At 45.8% G+C, this 23,096-nt stretch overlaps 1 protein-coding gene across 7 annotated transcripts in view; it reads left to right on the forward strand.

Moving 5' to 3' along the window:
• The window catches only part of ABLIM3 (actin binding LIM protein family member 3), a 108,795-nt gene that overhangs the window by 11,612 nt on the left and 74,087 nt on the right, over positions 1 to 23,096 (forward strand). Inside the window, exon 3 of one of the 7 annotated variants that reach the window (XM_034999525.1) lies at positions 15,592 to 15,678. The exons of the other annotated variants lie outside the window; for them this stretch is intronic. The gene's annotated coding sequence lies outside the window, so the exon portion shown is untranslated. The remainder of the gene's footprint in view (positions 1 to 15,591; positions 15,679 to 23,096) is intronic. 7 annotated transcript variants of the gene reach the window in all.

Consider the following 23,096-nt stretch of genomic DNA (forward strand, 5'->3'; position numbering starts at 1 on the left):
TTGGTTTGTTTGTTTTTAAGATTATTTATTTATTTATAAACAGAGAGTTAGAGAGCGAGCACAAGTAGGCAGAGTGGCAGGCAGAGGGAGAGGGAGAAGCAGGCCCCCCGCTGAGCAGGGAGCCCGATGCAGGACTTGATCCCAAGACCCTGGGATCATGACCTGAGCTAAAGGCAGACACTTAACTGACTGAGCCACCCAGGCGCCCAGGCAGGTGTTTGAAACCATGTCCATCTGACCCTGATCTCCTTTCACTCCTTCCTGCTTCTTCCTTTTCACCATCTTGCCGCATTTTACACCGATGAACGTCACAGGGGGAAGGTGTGGGTTGAGGTGGCTGACCCTACAGTCTGTCTCCTGTTCGATTTCCCAGCACTGCTGTCCCATTCACTGGGATGATGACACAAATCCGTGTTCTGGGTTTGGCAGTGGGCCAGGTGCCGTGGGATGGGAGATGCACAGGACAGAGAGCATGACCCCGATTGCCTCCTTCCAGTGTCGCCGAGGGGTGGACACGACATGGGACTGAATTACTGGAGAAGCCATCATGGGTGTTGAGAGGGAAGGAGTGATGAGGAAGACAGGCCAAATTCCTTTGGAAGACCTGGGACCTTCTTTGTAGAGAGGACCTTGAGAAGTGAATAAACTTTTATTAGGCAGAGCATAAGGGAAAGTTGGGGCATCCCAGATGGGCTTACTCAATCCTTCTCCAGCAAGATTCCACAGTCCACATTGCACAACGCCTGCGTCCTGGGCCTTTGGCTTGGGTGGAGGGTGAAATAAATAAACGCAAAGTATTCTAGGAAATGTCAGGAACTTCAGTCGGTCTGTAGAATATGACTAGGTGGCCAGTGAGGAATTAAGACTGGGCAGTTGGTGAGGATCAGACCTTGGAGAGTTTTAAATGCCAGCCTAGAGGGTGTTTGTTACAGTCAATGGCCAATGAGAAGCTGTGAGAGGTTTTGAGCCAAGCAGTGACCCGACCAGAGCTGTGCATTATTTAGGACGATCTCCCTGGCAACACATACCTGATGGGTGGGAGAGTCCAAGGGCAGCGGGAGGCAGACTAAGGGCAGCAGTGTGGCGGGAGTGGAGGGGAGGGGAGGTGCGGGGTGCGAGGTGCAGGAAGGGAGGCCACGGGTCTATAGCCCGCTCTGCATTACTGCTCTTATACCCACAGGTGGACCTGTTTTCTGACTCTGATTTCTGCGACTGGGAACTGATACTTTGAAAACTAGGTTATTAACCAAATCAAGCCGCCTAGATAGTGTATTTGATAAACACTTGAGCTGTGGAGTCAGACTGCCTGGGTTCAAATTCCACCTCAGCCACTCACTAGCTGTGCAGCCTTCAGTGCCTTGCTTTGTCCCCAAAGTTGCATTTTTTCTTCTCAAGATGGGAATATTGGGGAGCGCTGAGTGAGGGAAGGGATGTATGATGCCTAACACAGTGCCTGGCACATGAAAACACCCAGGAATGGTTAATAGTGGTAGAGTAATGAAATGCATTTGAATGTGTTAGGGAAACTCCCTTTAAATAAGGAATTAATCAACACATGATGTTGTTACCATACAGTCACCTCTTGGTCATTCCATTGGGAAAGGGGAACAGAGGTATATATTGATAACCCAGGACTGTGTTTAGCTGGCATTTAAGGAGTAATTATTATATGTCAGACTACATTCTAAACTCTCCATGAATTGTTTCTTTTGATCTTAGGCATGAGTCAGAAATACAATTAATGTTGTAGAGGAAAATCCTGATTGAGGAGGAGCATGTCCTACTAGACCAGGGGTTGACACACTTTTTCTGTAAAGGGCTGGGTAGTAAAGATTTGGGGCTTTGTAGGCTCTACAGTCTTTGCAGCATGAAAGCAGCCCCAGACCATGTATAATCAAATGGACAAGGCTTCAGCCCTGTCAAAATTTATTCACAAAAATAAAATGGCGAGTGATTTGACCCACGACCCAGAGTTTGCTGACCCCTCTGCTAAATGACCTCCACGAGCTCTTCCAGCTTTGACATTGCACTCCAAAACGATGACACAGAAATGCCTAATCCCTAGTTAGTTCATCCTTGTAACTACAAGAGGAATTTACTTCAAGTATGATAGACAAGGTGCACTGGGAAGATAGACACAGAAAGGCCTATATGAAGCTGTCTCCGGTCTTCATGCTACCTTTATATCCAGCACACTCTTCCCAAGGGGCCACTAAATGTCAGGCTGCACAGGCTGCCCTGGGATTGGTTCAGTAGACGGCTCTTGGGCTGCAGAGAATAATACTGGGGAAAGACACCCAGGGCAATGGTCCATCCCCGTGCTCCATGTCTAGAGCAGAGTCTCTTCCTGCTTTGCTCCCCGTTCACATTTCCTACTCAAAGCCCACATTCCCTTGTAATGAAATACAGCAGCCAATTATCTGTTCAGTTATCATCCCTTCCTCTGATTTTTTCCCACCGATTTCATGTAGTACTAAGAGGCTGTCAGGTGTAGTGTTCCACATCTCACACAGGTGATGGCACATGACCTAGACTGTCCGATCAGAGTTTCCCATCTACCTTGGCCACAAGGATCTGTTCATGAGTGGACCCAAGAGAAGCCAATCAGAGTATTCCTTGAAATTGAATAGGGAGATATTGGGAAGAAGAAGTATTCATTTCATTGAGGTTGCTGAGCTGAGGAGATTCTGGGAGGGTCTAGGGATTCCAGTGGCTGTTCTTGTCCAATATGTGGGAGGAAGAAGCTGTGTGAAAAATAAAGTCATAGCTCTGACCATATAGTAAAGCCTCTGAATCCAGCCAGACCTGAAGCCAGAGACTACCTACCATTCCCCACCCCCCAGACCTCCTAGTTACAAGAACCAACACATTCGTTTTTTGCTTAAACTAATTTCAGTTGAGTTTCTGTAAATTACAACAGAAAGGATCCTAACTAAGGCACTTCTTTTTTAGCCACTTTTCCCATTGGCAGTTACCTCCTACAATTATTCCCATTTGTCAAAATCCTAGTCATCTTTTAGGCTACAAGACTCTTCCATTCCAGCTTCCTCTCATTCACTCCTGAAGTGATTTTATTATTCCCTCTTCTGAAGTCCCTGGCCCTTGATTTAAAATGTTCTTATGGTTATAGGTCAACATGGTTTATTTATGTGTATTTCCTAGCACTCTTCTTAGATTATAAGCTCCTTGAGGACAGGAGCCATATGTCAGTAGGGTATATAGTATATTTGCTCCCCAAGTGCATGCCACAGACCACTGGGGAGCCAGAGAATTAGTGCTGGATCTTATAAATCCATGTGTGCCCCTAACGCATAGTATTCCGTCAAATGCGTGTGTTTGAGAAAATCCAATATGGCAAAAAGCTACCATAACTATTACTTACCTGTAATACTAATATAGAGAGGCTAGCAAATATTTTTGACATTAAAAACAAGTCCTCTGGGTGCCTGGGTGGCTCAGTCGGTTAAGCATCTGCTTTCAGCTAAGGTCATGATCCCAGGCTCCTGGGATTGAGTCCTGCGTCAGGCTCCCTGCTCAGCGGGGAGCCTGCTTCTCCCTCTGCCTCTGCTCCTTCTCCCTGCTCGTGCCGTCTCTCTGTCTCTCTCTCAAATAAATAAAATCTTAAAAAAAATAAAAATAAAAACAAGTCCTCAAATGACCTGAATATGGCTACATGGATGTATACATATGTGCACAACTTTTGAGTTTTACACTTAATATCTGTGTACTTTATGCAAGGTATGCCACAATAAAAAGTAAAACTAAAATAAAAATAAAGGAGGGGCACCTGGGTGGCTCAGTCAGTTAAGCGTCTGCCTTTGGCTCAGGTCATGATCCCAGTGTCCTGACATCCGGGTCCCTGCTCAGCAGGGTGTCTTCTTCCCCCTCTCCCTCAGCCCCTCCCCCCCCATGCTTTCTTTCTCTCTCTCTCTCAAATAAATAAATAAAATCTTTAAAAAAATTTTTTAAATAAAAATAAAGGAGTCCTCATATTTGACAAACTTGTCCATCACTAGTCAATACACAAAAATTAATTTGAGATAGATCAAAGACCTAAATAAACTGAACGCTAAAACTGTACAGCTTCTAGAAGAAAATATAGGAGAATATCTTATGACCTTGAGGTAGGCAATAACTTTTTAGAGCACTAAAAGCAGCAAAAATGGGCAAGAAATTCTAACAGACTCTTCACAAAAGAGCATATACAAATGGTCAGTCAGCACACAAAACATGTTAACATCATTACTCATCAGGGAATTGCAAATTAAAGCCACCAATTTTACACCCATTAAAATGGCTAAAATTCCTCATACATTGTTGGTGGGAATATAAACTGATACAACTGGGGAAAACTGTGACTTTCATAAAATCTGAACCTATCCCTACCTATGATCCAGCACCTGCACCCCTAGCTATTTACCAGTGAGAGATGAAAACATGTATCTGCAGAAAGATTTGTGCAGGAATGTTCCTGGCAGCTTGGTTCATAATATCCCAGAGCTGAAAACAACCCAAATGCTCATCTACAGACAAATAGATAAACAAATTATTTTACATTTTACACAGTGGAATACTACTCACCAAAAAAAGTAAAAGAGAACCAACTATTGATACATGCCACAGCATGAATGAATCTCAAAAGCATTACTCAAAAGCTGAGTAAAGGTAGCCAGACATAAAAGAGCACATACTATATGATTCCATTATGTGAAGTTCAAGAACAGGCAAAACTAATCTATGTGGGTGGAAATTAAAATAGAGTTTGCGTCTGGTTGGGAAAAGAGTGACTGATTGCAAAAGATGGCAGCAAATTATCAGAGGTGATGGAAACTACCCTATCCTGATTGAGATGCTGTTTACACGGGTTTATACATTTGTCAAAACTCATTGTTTTTAAGATCTATGTATTTCATTATTTATAATTTATACCCAATTTGTATATATTTATATATACTTTTATATTCTATATTTTATATATAAACAAATGATATATAGGTCTATAAATATATAATAGGTATAGGTATATAAAATACATATTATATATGTAAATATATAATAATTATATAAATATGACTTATATGTATAAGTGTATATATATATATATAGAGAGAGAGAGAGAGAGAGAGAGAGACCTTTTAAAAGATTCCTAAGCTTAGGAACAGAAGAACTGACTCCAAATCTCATTTCTCCCACTAACTCTGTGATATCTGCTAGTATCCTCGTCTCAATTCAATGGACCCATCCTATCAAGCTTGCTTACCTCAAAGGGCTGTTTCAACTATACTAACATCTGAGAAAGTGCTTGGAAAACTTTTAATTGTGTATTTCAAGAGCCTTCTCTCCAAGTTACTTTGTGTAGCCCTCTCCCTGGCCCTGTTGTTCCAGCTACACTGGCCCCCTTGAACTTGCCATGTGCTTTCCAGCCTCAGGACCTTTGCACATGCTGTTTCTCCACACAGATGGTTCTTCTCCCTGGTCTTCCATGGCTGGCTTCTTCAAATTCTTGCTGTGTCAGCTAAAATGTGTTATGTGTCCCCCACCCCTTACTCATTTCCTTCATTCTACTTGTCCTACTTTATAGTTATTTATTTGTTTATTTACTTACCATGTATCTTTCCCATACAAACTTTCCCATATCTTTCCCATACAAACTTTGGGAGTTTGTGAACTCCCAAAGAATAGGAAACATACTGGTTTTATTCACTGGTGCATCCCGAGTACTTAGCACATAGAAATTACCCGGTCCACAAGAAATGACACAAACTTATTGCTGAATGAATAACTACACCAACAAACATGAGCTTTAGTGCATGGACTTTAAAATCTGTTTGTGCTGACTCGGGACTTGGAGCCAGGTCTTCCCTGGGGCTTGGTGGGTGCCAGAAAAGTGACACCAAGATAACGCTAGTGTCATTGTAGTGTGCTCATGTGGGAAAACTTTCTGTGTCAAAGGACTCACGGAAACCTTAGGACATCTTGTCCTTAGGAAGGCTGAGACAGCCTCTCTTCATTGCGATGCTTTATAGTCTGTCTGTTGGGCTACCGCCCGGGGTTCTGCAGCTCCAGGGCCCTCTGTATCCCATGCTCAGCACAGGGACCAGGAGAAATGGAATGAATGCCTGTGTCCATCTTCTTGTTTGGCACTTTTCAGACCTCTGGCTTGTCATGGGGTCTTTTAGCCCTAATCCCCTCCCTCTCTCTCCCTCTAATAATCAAACCACTGTCTTTTTTAGTTTTCTGCATCTAAATGCCATTGCTCTTACTGAGGTCATCTCTCTTCCTGGAGTTAGACCCAGGTTGAGTGGGCTGCCCCCTAAGCCCAGGGCACCTGAGCATCACACATAGCTAATCTGCCTGTGGGAACTCTCTAAAACCTTCTGTTTTACAACTGGAATGTGCTGGCTGGCCCGGATTATTTTGGCTTCTGTAATATCAATGCTATGGGGAAATGCTCCTTAGCCAGTTACAAAGTCCACATGAGTGTATGAAGGTAGAGAATGCTCTAGTGAAAATGTAGGGATTTTGAAATAGGGGAGAGGTCTACCTCTGCCCCCCACCTACTTCCTCCATAGCCAAAATTCTGCTTTCTCTCTGTCTATGTCCGTTGAAATCTGTATTCTTTTCAACAGATAATGTCAATAAGCCCTTTATGTGAGCGGGATTTGGGGCTTCTCTGTTTCTCATCTGAGAATCCATCCTGTGCCAATGAGTTTGGGCCTCTGGCCCACATGTTAATTATTGTACCAGGGTTCCTGGAGTTGACTGGGGACAGAATGACTTTTTGGCTAGAAGAGAGGTAGTCTGGTAGGATTTTTTTTTCTTAAAGCATTAATCTAGCTTAGAGAGGCTGAGAGAGTGAAAATGCTTGTATGTTTCATTGATGTTTGCTCCTTCTTATCTGAGCAACACATTCAACTGGGGTTTGAGAACCAAATGTTAACGAATCTCTTAGGATTTCTTGAGCTTATATTGGCAATCACCATTTTTGCTGACATTAGTCCCAGGAAATAAAAAACAGTATTTTAGGATGCAGAATAGTGGAAAAGGAGTCTAGTGGTTTGTGTGCGAGTATGTGTGTGTATGTGTGTGTGCAACATGCACGCAAGCATAGAAAAGAAACCTCACTGAACTAGGGTCAGAAGGCGTGTGTAGAAGTCTGGACACATCTCTCCAGTTCCCTAAGCCTCAGTTTTTCATCCATAAAACAGGCAACATGACCCTCACCTCTCCTGACTCCCGTGTTGGGTGACAGTCAAATAAAGCAGGGAATGAGAAAACCTTTGAGTTAGCCTCTGTTTTGCTAGCTTCTTCCCTTGGCTAGTCTTTGAAAGAGAAGCCAGCATATATTTGGCTTTTTATTATTATTATTATTGTTGTTGTTGTTGTTGTTACTTTTGGTTGCTGGCTATGTTTCTTTTCATCATTAAAATTTAATACAGTTCTGCACAGCAGTTGAGCACAAGGCAAATCAAGCTTTATTTGGGTTATAGGTAAATGGGGCAAGGTAAAAAGAGTCAGTCCATTGTGGGTCCTTATGTACAATTGTCCTCATTTTAAATATTTCATCCCATTGTTACACCGTGCGTCCAACTGTGCAGTTCAGTCTCTCATTCAGAAAGCACGGTCTCTATAATTAAGTGATGATAAAAAGAGGACATAGGACAGTGAGCACAGGAGAGAGGCTTTGCTCTTCTCTTTGTGTCTAGAAGGGCAATGGGCAAGCCAGACCAAAAAGAAAGAACCCTTTCATCATGCCCGTGAAAGCAGGTGCCTTGTTTTGGCCACCAGGCCCAGAATTTCACCCCTCAGCTCCTTTTACAATTCCCAGGTGAGTGGTGCCTGATGACGCCCGTGTCTAGTTCGGGAAGGACATCCTGCGTACATCTCAGCAGGCCTCAACTTTTACTGCACCCTTGCTCAAAGCTCTGACACTTTTCAGCTGCTCTTTGGACAATTTCTGCTGGTGACTAGCCTGATGAAGGCAGTGGGGCAAGACTGGTCAGGACGTCATCCTGCTGGAAGCCATCTGCCTCGAGATGCATTTTCCAAGGCGCGTCACCCGTCCGAATGTGGAAGCACCTCTGGTCTGTCCGTTTCCCACTGGAATCTGTGGCATTGAGAGAGAGCAGGATGCACTTGAGGAAAAAGCAAGCAAGCCAGTGTGGCTGCCACATGCTGCTGGAGGGGGAGAGGGGTCTGAGAGGAGATGGGGAAGCTGGTGGGGGACCAGGCCACGCAGGGCCTTGCAGACCACGGCAAGGAGTCTGGCTTTATCCCAACGCCAAGTGAAGCCACTGAATGGTGTTAAATGCCATTGGCAGTGATGGGAGTCAAGGTTAAGCATCGTCTGATTTGTATTTTGAAAGCATCGCTGTGTCTCCTGTGTGGAGAGTGAGTGGGGGAAAAGTCCAGTCTGGACCTACTGGGATCCTCCGGGCAAGAGATGTCAGGGCTCAGACAGTGCGGGGCATTACATAGTCTTGATACCCTGGCAGCTTTTATACCCTTTAAACTATCTAAAATACTGCTTTGGAGCCTGTATTAATTTGCTAGGGCTACCATAACAAAATACCACACACGAGTGGCTTAAATAGGAGAAATAGTTCTGGAGGCAGGAAGTCTCAGATCAAGGGGACATCGAGGTTGGTTTCTTCTGAGGCCTCTCTCCTTGGCTTGTAGACGGCTGGCTGTGTTCTCCCTGTGTCTTCACTCGGTCTTCCCTTGTGCATGCTTATGTCCTGATCTCCTCTTCTTATAAGGACATCAAGTCCTATTAGATGGGAGCTCACCCTGATGACTTCATTTTAACTTCATCATCTCTTTAGTCCCTGACTTCAAATATAGCCACATTCTGATTACCAACGTACTTTTATTTTTGGATTCCTTATAAAGGGTATTGAGATAAGCTTTAGCGTTTCTGTTGTCATTGTTCACCCCTCCCCCCCCCCCACACCCAGTAACCACATTGTGTATAGGAAAAGTTGTATAACCATTTGATGGATTTCGTTTGGGTTTTGGTCTTCCACCAGAATGTTGAACTTGACCATGTTGTGATTTCTATCACAGCGTGGGTTAGCCGCAGAAATTTCCTGTACTGGCTACTGGTTACTTCTTGGGAGAAAGTCTGTTGCATTTGCCTTCTTTGTGGGTTCAAGAAATACCTGTTACAGGAAACAGCTCTCAAGTTCATCCTGACCAGAAACGTAACTCCTCATCTCATCCCATGGGTGGGTCTAAATGTTTGTCCAGGACCCACAAGAATCCTCCAGACTGTAGCATTTCTCCTCAAGTAATTTAAAATCTGCTAAGGGAAATAAAGCAAGCGCAAAAGTGACACTGTCGTAAGGTAGGAAACCGTCTGGGTCTGTGGCTCTTCCCACATCAATGGCAGGAGCATCACCGGTTAGATCTTGTCAGAAATGCAAATTGTCAGCCCCCACCCCAGACCTATTCAACAGAAAACCCTGGGGGTGGGGCCCAGCAATCTGTTTTGACAAGACATTTGGGGACTGTGATGCAAGTTCAAGTTTGAGAACCACTGCTTAGTCATAAGTGTATGCCATGAGTTTTTAAAGAAGAGAGCTCATATTTAGAGGAGAGTGAGGGGAGGATCTGGAAATAGTTCTAAAAGTATGTTGCATACGAGATAGGCCTTGAGGAGTGGGTTGAATTTTTATATTTATATGTAGATGATCATGTTTACTACAATTGCCATCTGCATGTTTATGTATTTCTTTTACAAACGTAATTAACAGCCTGGACTCTTAACTCGAAAGATCTGCTTGCTGTCCCTTCCTTGCATTGTAACTGGCTCGCTATGAATTGAAGTTTCCACCAACATATGCTCAGTTACAGAACTGGCAGTTACGATTGGAGGCATTTCGTTGGAGGATAATTTCCATTCCAAACATAGCTTGAATTGGAGGTGGAGATTCTACCTCTATACCCTTGAGGGAAAATCAGGCCAAAGCATCCCTGAATCTCATAGTGGGTGGGGATCTTTCAAATCATCTAGTCTAATACCCAGCCAGAGCGCCTCTGAGCTGGCCTTGCAAGGTGGGCGGCATCAGGACCCCGGGCATAGACACACACACACTTCTGCTAGCCCACTGAATGATTCTATAGCAGGGCTGGGCAAATGAGGGCTCAGAGGTCAGTTCTGGCCCACTGCCTATCTTTGTAAATAAAGTATTATTGGAACACAGCCAGGCCCATTTATTTACCTATTGTCTGTGGCTGCTTTCGCGCTGCTACCGTGGGGCAAAATTTTAAGCCCCTCCTTCAGACTGTATTTGCAAGAACTCTTAGATTGCAAATTCAGATTAGCTCAAGTTAAGCAGGAATCTGTTGGCTCCTGACCTTTGAGTAGCTGCTCATGGGATCCAAAGGGACTGTGTTCTCTCTGTATGCAGCTCTGGTCAGGTTGACTGCACCCCCTGTTGCTGAACTCTCTCCCCGCTCACACGGTCGGCTTGGCTCTCCTGCCTGCACTGCCCATTTCCATTTCACTCCACCCAGTCCATTCTCCTCTAAGTTCAGACCTTTTTTCTGGTGCAGCGGATCCTGCCGCCATAGCATGAACACTAGACTTGGCATCAGAAGTCCTGGGTTCTAGTCCTGACTATGCTATTGAAATACAAAACCATGAGATAAGATGTCAAGACACTGAAATGCCCCCCAGTGGGTAGGGTCAGGGGCATCAGGGAATTGCCCCTCCTTGAGGTCGAGAAAAGATATGTGGTAGGAAGGTCACTGAGATGGTCTAAGTGAGAGATGCTTATGGCTGGGACAGGGCTGGTAGAGAGGGAGAGAAAAGGCTGAAGTGGGGAGCTCAGTAAAAGATCCATCTATATGCCTTGATAGTGGATTGACCATGAGAGTTTCAACAAACCCACACATTCAGCGTTCATCATATTGAAGAACTGACTCTGGTTTGGACAAATGACACATTCTAAGCTGGCTCTGAGACCTCAAAGTGCATTCCTCAGAACACACTGGAAAGAGAGGAAACCCCTTTGCTCATGTCTCTGCCCACCCAGCCACCACTGTTCATCTCTGCCTGACGGGGGATGGCTCTAATAACAGACCAGAAACAGCTCTTCCTAAAAGGAATGACAACTTGAGAAAAGAAAGGGGCTGCGTAAATTAAATGGATGTTTAATCTACTTGTATTAGGACATTATTTCATTGCCAGATGACTTAAACATTTGTGAAGATTGGCAAACACATCGGAGAAAATATACTTTGTAATGCTCAGAAGGATATTGGCATCAAGTCATCTGTGACAACACTTTTGATATGCACTAGTATCAGATATCAAGATTTCTAAAATTCTCGTCTCGGTGCCAGAGAGTGTGTGAGTCTGCTAGTCACTAACCCAAGGGTTCTCAGCCTTCCGTAAACAAAAGACTCTCCAGAAGAGCTTGTTTAAAATTTAAAGTCTGATTCAGTAGGTATGGGGTAAAGCCCAGGAATCTGCATTTTGACAATCCATAACAGTCCCCAGGTGACTCTGAAGCAGGTGGTTAGCTGATCACTTTGAGAAACACTCATACAGCAAAAAGCACCACCATGACGAAATTTGCTCCCAGTTCACTTCCATCACTGACTTCCACTCTACAACCACCTTGTCTCATCCCCCCTCCGCTCAGCTAACTTTTTGATCTCCAGAGTGGCTCCAGAAACTTTCCCTGACTGCTTGGATGCTCCATAGCTTAGCCCCCTTGGTTCCAAAGAGTGCCCACAGCAACAAGCGACAGCACCCAAATAAAATAGCTTAAAGAGTCTAGCCATGTTTATTTCATAGAATAGAGAAGCCAAAGAGGGGCAGATCCAAGGCAGGTTGACTTAGAGGCTCAGCATTATCCTCAAGCACCCAGACGCTTCACAATTCAGGTGGCTCCCCTCAGGATCCATTGTGGGCAGCAGGGCTGCGGTTCCAGCATCCAAGGTGGACAAAAGTCTCCAGAGGCTAGGAAGAGCATAGAAAACCTTCCCCTTCCACCTGCCCTCCCTTTGTGTCTCATTGGCCAGGAGTAGATCACATGCCTTTGCCTAGGTCAGTGAGTTGGCAAAGGAATTAATTTCACCAATCAAGATTCCCTCCCCGGGTAAAGACTGGAAGACGTGGCTGCTCAGGGGAGGATAAGCAAAAGTGGATTTCCTCCAGGAGAGAAAAGTTCTGTCAGCAGACGAAGAGATGCATGGCTGTTGAGCCGGCAACAGACCCCTCTTCCTCTCTTGGAGCATTTTACCAGCTGTTTTCCCTACCGGAGTGTGTCACATGAGGACAGGGACCATGTCCACCTCGTCCGTCTGTCCTTGTGTCCTCAGCTAGATGCTGTGAGTCGTGTTAGATCGATGAGGTCCAGCATGAAATGGTCCTGGAATGTGTTTAACTTAAATTGATAGCAGATGATGATTTAGAGGGAAAACTGTGATTAATTAAGACAAAGTAGTCAACTGCAAGTGACAAAACTGCAACTCAGACTAACTCATATTTTTTTTTAGAAAGGGACTGTGCTATATTGGTTCATATAATTGGGAAGTTCAGAAGTGCCAGTGACTTCAGGCCCATCTGGATCCACAGACTCAAGTGATGGATTCAGGAACCTGTTCACTCTCTTTTTCCGTCTCTAGTAGGCTCTCCCAACATGGCGGGAGCAAGATGGCAGCAGGAGCCCCAGACCACCTCCTCCCACCTTAGCCACCCAGATGGTTCCTCCAACAGCTCCTGTAGAAAAACCCCGGAGATGACGTGGTCATGTGCCTGCCAATCATGTGGAAGAGAATTGGGGTCCTCTGACTGGCCGGGCCCGGGCTACTTTCCGATCCTGTGTTGGAAGAGGGTCAGCCCACCCGAACTCCACGGATTGGGTTCCCCCCGGGAAAAAGAGGTTGTGTTGCCAGAAGAAGCTGAGCAGATGCTGAGCAGGCAAAACACCAGATGTCCACTACATTTACGGATGGAAAAAGCTGTTTGCAGGGCATTCTACACGGGCCAAATGATAATTGAGAACTACTTGCTGATACACACAGAAAGTAAACATTTCCCCCTCATCCCCCAGACTAAACAGGTTCAATTTTCAACTTCAAACAATGGTTTGTTTCCTGAAGACAAAAAGCAGCTGTTGCCTGTTGACTTTTGGTGGGGAGGATCTTTGTTTTTATAAAACTTTTATCTCAAAAGGAAGTGTATTCTTCATCTTTCTTCCTAATTATCTGTTAGTCTTTTTATTCTGTCTCTTTCTTGGTTACTTATCGAGTCTTGACTTCCTCGTCCCAGGTACCATGTGTCAACAACCTACTATCAAATACAAAATGGTGCCGCCTCCAGTTCTGTTCTTTCTCTCTCCTCCCCTTTTCCATCAGAAATAATTCGTGGCGCGCCTGGGTGGCTCAGTGGGTTGAGGCAGGGACTCTTGATTTCCGCTCGGGTCATGATCTCAGTGTCCCGGGATGGAGCCTCACCTTGGGCACTGCGCTCAGTGGGGAGTCTGCTTGAGGATTCTCTCTCCCTCTCCCTCTGCCCCTCCCCCCACTGGTGTTTTCTCTCTCTGTTTCTAAAACGAATAAATAAATCTTAAAAAAAAAAAGAATTCATAAAAATGTTAACACTCCATTTTTGGATCTCTCTGATTCTCTTACCAAACTCTACCTGAGGCTGTAGCATTTAGGGACGTATTATCATTATTCATTCATTTGGTAAGTATGAATGGAGTGCTTACTAGTCCCAGGGACTGGGTGTAGCATTAATGATGCAATTAAAAAAAAAAAATCTTCCCTGCTCCATCCTGGAATTTCCTTTGGAGTGGGAGATGTATTTACTTTAGTTTTACATCTCTACAATATTTAGCTTCATCTTGTTATCATTACTGCTGCTTCCATTATCATGATCATGATCATTACAGCAGGCTTCAGCTTAGCTCTTGCAATGTACCAGGTGATGGGGCAAAAACACTTCCATGAAGAAAGGCTTTATGTTGGGGCACCTGGGTGGTTCAGTTGGGTAAGCATTTGCCTTCAGCTCAGGTCATAATCCCAGTATCCTGGGATCAAGCCCTGCATCAGGTTCTGTGCTCAGCGGGGAGTCTGCTTCTCCCTTTCCCTCTCCCCCTGCTTGTGCTCTGTCTCCCTCAGATAAAATCTTAAAAAAAAGAAAGAAAGAAAAGAAAAGAAAGGCACTATGTGTACACCACTTCTTCTCCATTCAGAAATTCTGAAAGGCAAATATATTATTCCCATTTTACAGATCGGGAAGCTAAGGCTCAGTGACATGGCATTTGGCTTAATCTCATAGAGCCTGTAAGAGGAAGTCTGGATTTGAACCCAGATTTGACAGGTTCCATAACCTGTTCTCTCTCCAGCTCACAGAAGCCACTCCATAAATTTCATGGATAGCAAGAAAAATTTGGTTCTGTTTTTCTGTGAGGGTTAAGGTTCTGATCCACCACTTTGGGTATAGACTGCAGGATGTGGCCTTTGAGTTGTGGGTCCTGTTGTGAGGATAAATGTGCAAGGGGCCACTCTTCATCTTATTCCTCTATTCCTCTATGAGGCTACATCCATTTGTCCCCAACCCTTTTGTCCACAATTTCAAATGCATCTCTCTGAAGGGCCGTGGACCTTGGTCTCCTCATTGGCAAAACTGTGAGGCTTGTTGTAGATGAGGATGGCTAATAGAACTTTCTGCACTAGTGAAAATGTTCTATTTCTGTGCTATCTGTTATAATTGCCACTTGCCCAGTGCTGGCCATTGAGAACTTGAAATGTGGCTAGTGTGACTGAGAAATGGGATTTTTAATTTTACTTAATTTTAATTTGAATAGCCACATATAAAGAATCATTACCATATGGGACCGTGCAAACCTAGGATGATCTCTATCATTCTTTTCACTTCTGATCTTATATATATTATTAGGTTGCAAACATTTTTTAATGAAATGGCATGAGGTATTAGAAGGGAATAGAGAAAGAAAAATATCAGGACATATCATGTGTACTAAAAATAAGTTTGTTTGTGAAACTTTTGTTTCACATATTTGTGTACTGCGTCATTTTGCAAAATTAATTTTGTCTAGTAGTTCATGGTCAAAAAAAATTGAAAACCTTTGCCTGTCGCTGAATAATGTCGCAGAGACCTTGAGAGTGATAGGCTTGTATGGTGCTCCTTTATCCAGCCTGGGGCTCTGCAAGACCTCATTTTAGGAATATTCTGTTCTTCCAGATCCTACAGGCATATGGTGAGCATGTGACTTCTCAAATGGTAATTGGAAGTGACTTTGTGGTCATCTATCTGTCTGGATGCAGAGATCCCAAACTGGTGGCCCACAGGCAGAATACACCCCCACAGATAAGCCTTTTGGGGACCTTAACATGTTTTTGCAGGACAGTAATCCCCCGGGACCCAGCAGCTGCTTCTCCTTTAGGTGAGCCAATCTCCTCGGTTTGTCCCCTTGGATTGATTTTCCACTAACATTACCTGCCTGGCCCCTGAAGGCCTTTTGTGTTTCAGCCTTGTTTAATATGCATAGAATATTGAATCTGAAAGGAAACTGAGAGATCCAAGAATGCAAACCTTTTTCTTTTTAGATGGGAAGACAGTGACCCAGGAATGGGGCGTGTCCTGCCCGAGGCCTCATGCAAAATAACCGCTTCCACCTCTCAGGGAAGAACCAGGTATCAGCAGAAATCTTGGTAGGACTGAGGAGGAAGGGAAGGAGGGAAGGAAGAAAGGGAAAAGGAGAGAGAGAGAGAGAAAGAAAGAAGGAGGGAGGGAGGAGATGGAACACAGTGGGATGATGGTGAGCCATCCTCTCAGCCTGTGGAAAGGAGGACCTGACTGACAGCTCAGATTTGGGGCTGGGGGGATGCTACTGTGGAGTAATCATGCTCATAGGTGAATGGATGGTGGCAGAGGTCATCCAGGAGAGCCCTATAGAACTTGGAGCAATGGGACAAGCACTTTGGACATGAAAGAGGGGCCTCCGGGGCACCTCTGCCCTCTGAGCATTGAGGCTGCTTGGGATGGCTTTGAGAATCCCCTGACATGGGTCACTTTCACCTCATTTTGGCCTCCTCTGAGGCAAACTGTCCTGATCTGAAGCCAGAGCATTTCCCTGCTGGTCCTGGTGCAGCCAGCATGATGGGGACTCTGAGCAGGTTTCTCCCCTCTCTGAGCCTCAGGGTTGCATCTGTAAAGGTGTTTCTGTGGAGGAGATGGAGCCGAAGGTGCCCTGGGGGGCAGCTTGGAGAGAAAGGGATTCAGAAGTAGCTCCACGTCAGGCCCTACCCCTCTTCAATCACAGAAACTCTGTGGGCCCCAGGCGGGGCCTTTAAGTGCCTGGCAGTGTGGGAGAGAAGTTGGCCAGGGGTGAGGCAAAAAGGAAGAGGTAAGAACCGTGGTGATGTGGAAGGATTTAGAAACAAACACCAGGCTGCCCAAGTAAAGCATGTCTGGGAGCCCCATGCAATGCAAGCATTCCCTGGTCTAGGGGATGTCCCTGAATGCCCACCAGGTCACCGGATGTTTGCATTCCATGCATGGTTTATGATGGAATCAGTTCAACCTGGAGGCCATTTCATCATTTCAAGGAAGGGTTTGAAGCTTTAAAACAACAACAACAACAAAAAGAAAACAAAAAAGAAACCTCTAGGCAATGTTTTCTATATGCCTTCCGCTCTGATGTTAAAAACCCGTGAGTCAAGGGGAGCCCGGGTGACAGCTGATGTTTCTTGCATTTCTCAACAGTATCTCAGAGCCTGATGGCCTGCCCTCCTCAGGAAGCAAACATTGTATAAGTATTCAAACCTCTGGCTCAGAGGCCAAGAGACTGAGTCACTCAGAGCACAAGACAATTGCTGGTTTCCTGGAGTTCTCTACTTCCAACATGGCTTCCAGGACCTCATTCGAAACCCAAATTGTATTTTCAGATAAGCTGTAGAGATGCTGGAAAGGGTGCCTCAAGGCCCCAGTGCAGGGCAGCCCCATGCTGCCTGCTGGCAATGCTTGGGCAGGTCCCTTTCTTTCCCTTGGGATACACTGGGCAGAAGGAGGCCCAGCTGGGAATGCCCCCTGGGAGGGAAAAATCAAGCCTCTTCTAGATCTACAGTGCCTGTCCAAACCCTAGCTCCAACGTTTACATGTGGTGTGACTTCAGGCAAATTAATGAACCTCTCTGTGCCTCAGATTGCCCATAGATAAAAGAGGGATCCTATGGTATCTGTCTCCTGGGGCCGAGAGAATTCAATGAGATGGTGGGTATGAAGCCCTTAGCAAGGGGCCTGGCACAAAGTAATTGCCTAATTCATGTTAGTGTTGGGCTCTTCTTACAGCCCCTCAGGGTCCCTGACTGGGGGCTTGGTAAAGGTAGTGAGGAACAGAGTCAGCAGAGACAAGAGATTTGGTGTTGATTGACAGGAGGCAGCCCCTAGTGGGAAAAATGCCAGATACGCTAGGGATTTTCCCCTTCTCCATCAGGTCTCAACTAACCCTTAGCTCTAGATCAGATTTTTAAAACCCCATGCCCCAGTGTAGCAAGATGATATTCTTGAAATATTAACTGGTATTTCCTTCAGCCACCCGTCTTGCTCCTTCCCCCTCTATTCAGGGAGGGAGGCCTCAGGGCCAGGATGGGCAGCCGAAGGCAGAGACAAAAGAGATCGCTTCCTGGCTTTTGAATTTCAAGTCTGTGCCCTCAAAACAGAAAGGATCCATTACAAAGCTAAATATTCTAGAGAAAGTGTAAGCTAGAGAGGGCAGAAAGGGCTCCTTTACCCCCAGCTAACAAAAATGATTCCCTGGCCCAGAGGTGGGGAGGAGAATCTCAGAGAAAGAAATGAGAACACAGATCTATTTGAGTCCTTAGAAAAGAGGCCCGTGCTGCCCCCGCTGGGCTGAGCCCTGGACCAGACCCCCAGTGAAGAGCAGGATGGGGGCACAAACTGGCTGCAACTTAGTTCTGCTTATCTTGAAATAGGAACCACGCTGACTTATAAGAAAGAATTGAGGGCTTTTTTTTTTTTTTTTTTATCTTGAAGTGTTTTTTTGAATTCAATCAGAAGTATACAGGTTTTTTCTTTTTTTTCTTTTCTTTTTTTTCACAATGATAAGATGAACATAGAAATAAGTGGGAAGTTAATTCTATGACTCTGTATCTAGACCAGCTTTCTGAATTTACCAAATCAATAACGAACATGCAGTTCCCATTTTAGCGAGTGACTTCACTGTCACGTGAAGAACACCTTCCAGCCGCGGGCCGTGGGGCAGGCCTCCTCGCCTGGGGCCCTGGTCATGCTAAGGGTAAGGGAGCAGCTGGGTCTAGCAGGTCCGTCGGCGGGAGCCGTCATGCGGTAGCTGGCTGTCGGGCTAGAGCCGTCTGTCTGGCCAAGAGCCTGCCGTTCTGACACGTGTCCTGACAGCACATTTTGGGAGAAGGTGGCTCGAGCCATGTTGCCAGCTTCACTCAGTGACCACGGAGCACGCTGCTGAGCCTGGCAGAGAGAGAGGCTGGGGAAGAGTTTCTGTGGCGGCAAAAGTTTTACAGTAGCATCTTGGGGTGACAGACCGTGTTGCTGACACGGGAAAGCGTGGCCAGGGCTGCGGCACCTGCCAGCACCTGCGGCACCTGCCAGCACACACACACCTGTCTGGCCGTCCATCCGGGGCCAGGGAAGGGGCTCGAGGCGGCCATCCCCTGGCCCCGGGGGCAGCCATCACGGCTCCTTCATCCTCCTCCTCAGCCACAGATGCTCAATTACTGCGCCCAGTTTCCTGGTCTGTACCCCACAAGCATTATTCTTCAGTCTGTGTGAAATTTATGTACATATTTTAAACCAGCTGGATAATGGATGGATGATTACTGGGGGGGGGGTAATCAGATACCCCTGGTAGCCTCCCTTAAGCCCACTCCCTCCCCAGAGGGACCCCCCCACCCCCGCCCTTGGCACTTCTACATGGCAGGCAGTAGAGCTTCGTGGTGAGAACTGCCTCCTTCTGCCATTTACTAATGGTATGGCCGTGGGCAAGGGACCTCAGCTCTTCGGGCCTCAGCTTCCCCATCTGTAAAATAGGGTAATAATACCCGCCCCTCCTGAATTAGTAGAGCTCAGTGAGATGGCATATGTATGCTGCTGAGCCCAGTTCCTGACGGAGTAACCCACTCTGCAAATACTATCTCTTATCCTTCCAGGCCTTTCTTTGGGCATTTGCCCCTGCTCACTCTTCATGCATGGCTTCATTCCGAGCTCCCTCCTTATGCTTCTGCATCTTGGACCACTGACCTGCACCCCCTCAGCCCACCTAGGCTAATGCTAAGCCTCAGCATGACTCCAGATTTATGGAAATATGTTCTTCAGTGAACTCTCTCCCTCACCTTTCTGTGACTCGTGGGCCATGCTGCAGGTTGCGCTCTCTTTTATCCTGTTACCCTAGAACACACAGCCTCAGACAATGACGCCGGAAGCCTAAGTTCTCTCCCTCTCCCTCTGGGCCTCAGCCTGCTCATTTGCTAAATGAAAGCATGGGACTCATCTTATTCGTTCTTGTATGTATCCATCAAGTACTCATTGAGCACTCACACGCCTGGCACAGACAGTGCAGAGGCAGACAGGACACGCATGGTCCCTGCCCCGAGGCTCCCAATCTCCTGTATTAGGTAACCTCCCAGTCCAGGGAGATCTGATGGGTACCAGGGATCCGCACGATGAACACAGATGTCATGACAAAATGAGATACACACACAGGGCCCTTAGGGGTTACCAAAAGCAGCTCTCACGGTCTCCCTAGCAGAGTTTTCAGAAAACAAATCACTCACCTCTTCTAAGTATGCACACACGACTGACACGCCAACACGTCCCCCTGGAAACAGCAGATGTGCCCAAAATACACCGCCTCAGGAAAACATAGATCATAACCTCTGTTTCCCACAACAGGAAACACCCAATTCACACATTCCTCTGCAGGATACATCCAAAGCGTGTCAGCCACCCACCTCTGCAGCCCGCAGAAACCCATAAACAGAAAGCTCAGCGATGGTGGGGGTGGGGGGGAAGAAGAGGTTGCTTTAAGGTGGTGAACGGGCTGCAGCCGGGGTTTCTCTTCCTGAGCAGCAGCAGGGAGGGAAAACCAGAAAACCTTTGCCCAAGTTGGACTGGTCCCAAAATGGATTTGATGATGTTTGAGCCAAAGTCGGGGTTAAGTGGCAGGGCGCAATTCAGAAAGAATTCCTGCATTGAGTTGGAGGTGGGGGTGCGTGACTTCAGAGATCTTTAATATCAATTATTGCTTTTATTTATTAAGCAGTGTCCCAAGCACTTTTATATAATTTAAGTGATTTAATACTCACAGATGACTTGCATTGTTCCCACTCTTGAGATGAGCAAACTGAGACAGGTGTCGTCATGCATTTAACTCGTTCAAGGTCACACAACCGGCAGGCAGCATTGCTAGAATACAGACTCAGCCCTCCTGACTCCAGCATCCACGCCCTGAACCCCCGCGCCTGGTGCCTCTCAGCGCAGGGATCCCATGTCACTGCCGTCTTGCCCCCGGAGCCAGAATCAGGGCTGCAGACCGCGGTTCAACTCCAAAACCAAACTCAAGGTCATGTTGTAAACGACCAGAGGCTCTTCTATACAGACCCCACCCTAACCTGGCAGGCAGACGGCTTTCTTTTTTTTTTTTTTTTTTTTTAAGATTTTTATTTATTTATTTGAGAGAGACATGGTGAGAGCGGGAACACAAGCAGGGGAGTGGGAGAGGGAGAAGCAGACTCCCCGCCGAGCAGGGAGCCTGATGCGGGGCTCGATCCCAGGACTCTGGGATCATGACCTGAGCCGAAGGCAGTCGCTTAACCGACTGAGCCACCCAGGCGCCCGGCAGACGGCTTTCTACCCGCGAAATGCCTGGATCCGCAGTCGGCTCTCCTGCTCGGTACTTAGGAAATACCTGTGAACACACTCCGGGTACTTTGGGCCCTAATGGAGCCGTGAGTTGCCGATATGTGACAGTGGCAGCACCCGGCCGCCTCCCAGGGCCCCGGGCGTTTGCAAGCTCGTTTTGGAACTGGTTGATTCTCCCTGCTTGATGTTTCACTGTTCGACCAGAAGCACCACTGTTTTTATTACACTTCCAGCCATTTTTCACAGCTGTTGTGCTGTCTCCAAGTCAGCTTTGTCACTCTTTTAATTATACCCCAGGATAGCATAGGTGCTTCTACTTTCTAAAGACGATTTTAAAGATGACTCGGTTAGAATGGAGGGACGTCTTTTTCTCCAAGGTCAGGCCACCCTCAGGGGAGGAAGGACCAATCCTGCAGGCACCACATCGGTAAGGAGAACGTAACTTAGGTCGTGTTATCTGTGAGGGAGGAAGCATGCTAATATCTGCTTTTAAAAGAGACTAATCTGATGGCAGCCCGGCCTTGTCGACGAGAAACTCCTGAGACCGGGGCGGCAGCCAGCCGGAGGGAGGGAGAAAAGCCGGGTGCAGGAACTGGGTGCTGAGCTTATTTCTTGCTCTTTGACTCGCGTGCTCCTTTCAGCTTACCGGGAGGCCAGCCACCCTCCCCTTCCGATTTGCTGTTGGGCTCCAACACTTTTAAATGATCTCTGTCGCCTTTGGGAAGAGCTTTACTTGCAAATTTCGTCGTGGAATTAAGTTGTGTTTTCCCGTAGAACTAAAGGTCTGCTGTGCGTCTGTTTCAGACCCTTCATTTTTTCATCTCAAAGGCATTGGCCAGCTGATTTTCTGTCTTAAAAAAGTAGACTGACAGCCATTGCCAATTGACTTCCTTGCTTCTATTCTTGGAAAAATTAAGATTGTCCAGTCTCGCAGTAACTGAAAAATTGTGATTTTTAAAAAAATTAGTATTTATTTCATTGCTCGGAATCTTTTGTTTCTAGATCAAATTCAGGATGGGTGAATGTGTGTGTAATTGGTTCCGATTGCAAACTGCTTTTGAGTACAACTTTAAAACACTTCAAGGATGAGAAGGAATAATTTAAGTCTGAGGTGGTACACCCGAATTAATTTGTACATGTTATTTTTATATACATAGGATTCAACCAGACTTCATTTCTTGTTCCCTAGTCTCAGTGCCTGGTGTTCCGTCTGTGGATCTATAAAGTTGTAATGTCCAATAATGGTACCACTAGCCACATGTGGCTATTTAAATGTAAATTTATATTAATTAAAATGAGATAAAATTAAGAATTCAGTACTTCAGTCACGCTAGCCATATTTCAAGCGCCCAACAGTCACATATGGCAGTAATTATTATATTGGACAGTGTAAATATTGAACATTTCTATACTCAGAAGTCTATTGGACAGCACTCCTTACAGACTAGGAACTGTCAATGTCTCTCCTAGGTGCCCTTTACTGGCCAAATAACATTAAACAGAAGCCAGAGATTCCCTACACGCATTTTAGAAACATATCACATGATCTCTAAACTTGGTAACTTCATGGGTTATTTCACAACTTAGCAAAGCTAATGTCCTTTGAGGCCCATGGCTACTCTAAAATGTTGCTGTCAGGGACAAGCTGTTCAAAAATCAAGTACAAGTCAATTGAAATTCAAGGGACATTTGTACATAAGGCAAATGTCATGACTCGTGGCTGGTTTCTAGTACTTTCGGAGATAAAAATTCGTGGAAATACTAACCAGCAGAAAATCAACAATAAAATTTCAATGTTCTGCGGGGGAGGGGGGTGGCTAGAGATTGGTGGGAAGAAATGGCACCTTCTCTACATACCTAGACCCACAGAGTATGGTTTGATTATGTCGTTGATTTAATTACCCAAGGATACAAAATCTTGTTGGAAACGAGGTGGCTTTCAGGGCAAGAGCAGATATGGCATATCTCAGCCTAGCGTCCCTTGACCCCTAGAGCTCCTGTTGGCACTATCTAGATAAGGAAAGGTCTTCACGCGTCTATAAGCTCAAATCTTGCTACACTGCTGCCCTTTTGTAATCATCGTTTATATGCGCAATCTGGAAGAACTCACACAACAATGGCTGCATTTCTATTTCTGGGATTATTTACAAATATCAGACATTTGTGGGTTTCCAGCCACAGTTAGCAGGACCAAA

The sequence above is a fragment of the Mirounga leonina genome, unplaced genomic scaffold (assembly GCF_011800145.1).
Source record: "Mirounga leonina isolate KUSES-001 unplaced genomic scaffold, KU_Mleo_1.0 Mir_99, whole genome shotgun sequence".
Lineage (NCBI taxonomy): Eukaryota > Metazoa > Chordata > Mammalia > Carnivora > Phocidae > Mirounga > Mirounga leonina.